This window comes from Maylandia zebra, linkage group LG4, assembly GCF_041146795.1.
Source record: "Maylandia zebra isolate NMK-2024a linkage group LG4, Mzebra_GT3a, whole genome shotgun sequence".
Lineage (NCBI taxonomy): Eukaryota > Metazoa > Chordata > Actinopteri > Cichliformes > Cichlidae > Maylandia > Maylandia zebra.
The window spans coordinates 32,185,706-32,191,705 of NC_135170.1; positions in this window are offsets into that span (position 1 = coordinate 32,185,706).

A 6,000-nucleotide genomic window follows, 5' to 3' on the forward strand; every position below is an offset into this window, starting at 1 on the left:
GCTGAAGGATAGAGTTGTAGTATTAAATAGTGTTTTATATTTTTTTACGTTTCTTACAAATGAGGAAGTGTCTGTTTTTGAACGTTAGCTAACCAAGCTAGCTAGCATTTTAGCATTGTCGTCACAAGCGTCCAAGACACTTAGTCTGTAACATACAGATATTAATTTGGCTTTAACAGATCCATGGTAGTAGCATGCTCAACTGCTCCAATGGAGCTGAGATAGGTAATGAATACATCTAGTTCTGCTAACTGTCATCATGATTTCTACAACTTTAATGTGTAGCTGTATGCTCATTTCCAACTTCATATTTTTATCCTTGGACTCTAACCCTCTGGAGTCCATGGATGTGCCGGCATGTCCAAATCACATGACCGATTTAAGATGACAGCAAGATGCAGGCTCACTGAATCTCTGTTTCAACTCATGGACCCTACAGTTATGATGATTTTATCGACAATTTGATGCATACAAGTTTTATACCACAAAAAAGGACTGAAGCCAACAAAATAACCATGCATACATTGACTATGTTGCACTATGCAGATATTTGCTTTAGACTGATATACCAAAGCACCATTTGCTATCAGTGGGGATTTAAAATATTTGGTGCTTATTCAGGAGACAGAGCATCTACTTTTAAAATGAGGCTGGAAACTTTCCTTTTTGTTAAAAAATATAGTACATATAGTGTTATAGAGTGTTTCACTCACTATGTGTTTACACATCAATCTTTAATCTTAATGTTACTATATTAAACTTTGGCTCTCTTCCACAGCGTGTCTTTGTCCTGTGTTCCTCCCCCTCACACCCAGTCAGTGGCAGCAGATAGCCCCCCATCCCTAAGCCTGGTTCGGCCAGAAGTTTCTTGTTCTCTGTATTCTCATAGGGTCTTTACCTTATATTCGCCTTGAAGTGAATGTTGTAATTTGGCGCTTTATAAATAAAGTTGATTTGAATAATTGCTTCTTTCCCAAAGTGTGTTGTAGGATTAGGGTTAGAGTTATCATATGTGATGACAGACCTCAAAGGGTAACTTTGCTTGACTCATATTTCAAAATATATATATTTTTTTGCAACCCTTACATATATCAGCTGTTCAAAACATCCTGATTGGCTGAACCATGCAAACAGAAAGTTTGAAGAGTAGGTGGGTGTGGCTGCTGTGCTTATTGATGACCATGTCTGACCAGACATACCCAAATTGTTTTAAAAATGCCTGTACAGAAATCCAGCATTTAGAGCAGTCTGGTGCCTGAGCCTGACCATTTGGGTAACGGGAATTACTTGTGCCTTTGTCTTTGTTTACTATGACTCCCCACCATGGTAACATTGCACATATTGCAGAAAATAAGGAAGAAGGGAACAGGTGACCTTGAAATAATTTGCAGATTTATCTGGTCTTTTTATTTGCCAGACTCATCTGATTCGTACACAAACTGAAGTCTCAGTTTCAGGGTGGCTCTGTGAGGTTGTAAATGCTGGTTAACCTGAAAATGAGGCTATTTATTTCCATTCTTGAAAGGCAGCACCCAGGCGATACCATTTTCCATCTTACTGTGACACATCCTAAATGGACTGTTAAACCTAGCGTAAGATAATGAAAAGCCTACACACTTTAAGAGCAGGTATGACAAAAGCAGATTGCAGTTAGACAGAGCAGAGAATATGTCATCCCAGGAGAAGGTCAAAAAAATCCCGCAAACAACACAAGATGTAATTTATAACAAGGATTTGCCAAGGGATAATATTTCATGCACAGTTATCCATGAAGAGATGTCTATTTTTTTTCCCGAGAGCAAGCATATGTTCTGTCAGACACCGGTGGAAGCGTCAACGTAACACCAATCCACCAGCCAACATGTGTGACTGAGTGTGCATTAAAAACAGCTTTTAAGGAGGTGGTGGAGTCTGGTCTGTGGTGTGCAGCGTCTGCAGCATATTGATTTGCGATAGACACTATCAGAGTTCCAGTCTGGGCCCCAACAGTGGGCTCTTGTCCACACATCAGTTTCCATAGAGCTCCTCCAATCCTGACATCCAACAGGATTCCAACAAAAGAGACGAGAGTGTTTCAGCTGGCCGGAGTGCAGGCTTATATTGCAGATAATTATCTCCAATATTCAGCATTCCAGACTAGAGCAGAACAACCGGAAGACAATCTGTACAAACAAACATGATGCAATTATGAATGCATTACCACCCAGCAGACAGGCAATCAACACGCAATGACTTGTCGTGCAAACCTGCAGAATTAACAGTCCTCTCAGGTTTCTTACACATTGGAGATGATTGACATGCAAACAGCAGTCTCTTGTAGAGAGAAGAGTCAGCCTCGCCTCACCCCTCCCACCCCCAGCCTCAACTTGCTCTTCCTCTTCGCTCTGAGCCTCCTGGTTACATAAAGGTGCCGTGTTTGTTTCCCCAAGGTGAACTGACTGGCTTAATGGTGCACAATGAGACGTGAGTGTGCACTTGTTGTACGTTTTAACAATCCATGTACTGTGCGGTGTGCAACCTTAGCTGGAGCATGCGGGCACTTCTGTCACCACTCCCTTCCATCCTTTTGCTGCAGCGCTAAGCGATTCAAGTAGTTTGGTAATGATTTGAGGCAAGAAGGCAACGGCTGAGGTGAATGTCTCTCTCTCGCGCTTTCTCTCCCGGTCTCATCAGTGTCTTCAATCCATCGATTAGCCACAGAGGAGTACTGACGGGCAGCAGCCACTGCGGTCCTGCAGGATTGCCTGTGTGTGTCTGTGTGTGTGCGCGTTGGCCAGAGAGTGTGAACAACAGACAGGGATACAGACAGCAGACACGGGGGCAGAGCCTGCAGTCGTGCACACCTACATAACGGAGTGCACAAGCCTTATTTACTCCACTACCTGGCTTATTGAGTCAACCCCCTCAGTGTGCTGCAGCTGCCTGCCTGCCCCCTCGCCTTGGCTGCCTTCGCCACAGCTGCGCGCTAACTCGCTGTACTTTACCAGCATCCTGCAGCTTAACGCAACCGCAAAAGCACACATGTCTGCAGCGTAAGGATTGTTGACCATGCAGGGGCACGCCACCTCTGCTCCTCCACCGGACCTGTTTCTGTATGGACTGGTGGCGGAGGCAGTGGTGCCTAATGAGACAACATTATTTATAGTCTGGTGTGATAGCAGTGGCCTCACCATTAGACTGATAATGAGTCACTGGGATATTGATGGATGCTTGTCTATATTGGTATTCACCAAGGAACCAGTGCCACTTCTCCGGGTTGCCGTGGATACCAACGTTGCCTGCTAAATGACCCAATAATAATAATGATAACAATGACAGCGCTATGTGGAGGTTGAGTTTTAAAACCCTGGGGACAGTATGGAAGGATAGCGTTACAAAAAATAGAGGATGAGAGGGAGGAGTGCATTTTTGTTTTTGCTATTTTTGTTTGTTTGTTTGTTTTTTGTTGGGGGGGGGGGGCAATTGATGATCACTGGGGTAACATTCACATTGTTCACACATCTCTAGCCTCATCCCCCTTACCACCTTCTCATCCAAACCCCCCCAACTCCCTGAGTCCCCCCCCACCACCACCACAACCCACCCCCCTTCCTCTTGCGGCCTCTCTTTCTTCCTTGCTGCAGCGTTGCCATGGCGACCAAGAAATGTGGGAATACCGCTGTCCTTCAGAGAAAGAGAGTAAAAGAGAGTGAAGGAGGAGACTCAGGGTGTGAGGAGGAAGAGAAGGATGGAAGAAAGGAAAGGAAGGGGGGTGGGCAGAAGATCAGTGGCTGAACGCACATTTAAAGCTTGTTTAGCCCTTGAAGGAGCAGCCAAAGTATGAAACACGGTGCTCTTACACACTCGTGTACACACATATACAAATGTGCGTCAGAGTCGGCACCCTGCAAAAGCATTCAGCTCACTCTGTTGATTCCAAGAAGGAAGTTAGAGAAAAGTGTTTTCAGAGAGTTTGTGTACACTAACACAAAAGCACACCTTCTCCTGCATGTGCTCTGTTCCAAATCATATTTTTTAATCACTTCATAGAAAAGACAGAGGGAGCCACTCTGAAGCCACCGAACAATTTAGGAAGTTGTGTTTTTTCCTCAACTCCAGCATTTTGGGTGCCTCCAACTTGACATTTTTAGAGTGAAAATGAGATATGAAAGGTGGCTCATCATGATGACCAGTCTCATCGCGTTGCTCATACTCGAGACAAGGTGATTTCTTAGCCCCCGACCCCCACTGAACTCCAGCTCAGGCTTAAAAGACCTCTCATCTCCCACACACCTCAGCACTTTTATTCGTTCATAGGACAGATATGCAGTCATTCCCAACTTTCACGCTTTGAGGTTGCCTACCTGCTGCTCTGACTCGGGGGCATGTGCAGCATCTCCATCCTTCTTCCTGGTGCATCTAGCTTATCTCATTCGGCTTTATGCTATTTCAATTTGTCTCTTCTCTCCTCCTTACAACTTTTTGTTTCTCCCTGTCATTATGTCTGACTTAATGTTAAAGTCGACCTTACAATACCAAGACAAGCAAAATCAACAGATAACATAAAGACAGCAAGTTTTCATGCATCTCAAATGCTACATGGAATTGGAAGGTTAGTTTGCTCCTCTGGTTCTCCAGACTGCATGTTGAAGGACCTTTGGGCAAACACACTGAAGTGTGTAAAAGTGTGTCTGCAAAGGTTATACAAGCTGCTTAGGTACAGAAAAAAGTGCTTATATCAATGTGTGTGATTGGGTGGATGAGTGCTCAATTAGAGTAGAAAAGCACTATATGAGTATTTAAGTACCAATACTTTTCCATTTACAATGAAAGTAAATGATTATTTACTGAGCTTACAGTTAAAGTGAGCTTTTTTCCCATAGTCCTCTGTACAATCTGACCTTTTTTTGGAGTTTCCCCCTGCTGAACATTTTGGATTCTTACGTGTTTCTTAGACCCAGAGCCTATGTACATCTTATATATACCAAATTTTGTAAATTAAAACTGTTCCAAACTTTTTTTTCCCCAAGTTTTTATCACTAAAGTGGATCATAATTTGCAAAATCAGTTGTATAAAAAACTAAAACAAGTGAGTGAAACCATGAGGTCCTTGATCAGGTGAAAAATATGTTCTTTTTGTTACTGACATTTATACAATTAGATCTTCTTTTGCATCCACAGGAGGTGCCACCTGCTGGACATTTGAAAGAATGCATGTTTAAGACTTTTTAAGACCATCTTTTATTTACTGTCTATATCTCCAACACACACTGAAACACACAGACACACACAAACACACTCTTGCAGTTGCACACATGTTAATCAGTGACCAGCCAGACTACTGGGTATTTACCTGCACTCTGCTTTGTGAGGCTATGGTTACTATGACAACCCATCCAGCCTGAAATAGTCTCACTGCCATTCACTTTTCATTGCGCAGCATGTTTCCATCACCTTGTTTACCCCAAATTCTTCCCGGTTGTCCACCCATGCATGTTACTGTCGCATTAGAAAAGCTGGCGAAGTGGCCTCTGTGTTCCCGTTCCTCTCCTTTCTTCCACCCCCACTCTGCTGCCTCTCCTGTCGTCCCCTTCTCCCACATCGTTCTCACCTTCCTGCCAACCTGCTGCAAGGATCCTCCTCAAATTCATTTTATTGGCAGCTAGCATTTCCATGGAAACATCTCGAAACCATGGCAACTATTTGAACGGAGCCAAACGCTTTCAAAACTGCTGCACTCATCCCCTTGCTATGCCTTTTCTCTCCCTCATGCTATCTTTACTCTCTTTTCTCTTCACTACACTATACCTGCGGAAATTTACAGGTCCTATATATGCATACATATATATATATATATATATATATATATATATATATATATATATATATATAGTAGCAGCAGGCCCTTCTTGTGTCAAAGTGTACTTCATGCATGGATTTCAGACTTCAGCTTTTGGCTGTGTGGCTAAGCAGAGTGTCTCCAATGCATGGATGTTTGTGTGTCTGTGCATTAGTGTATCC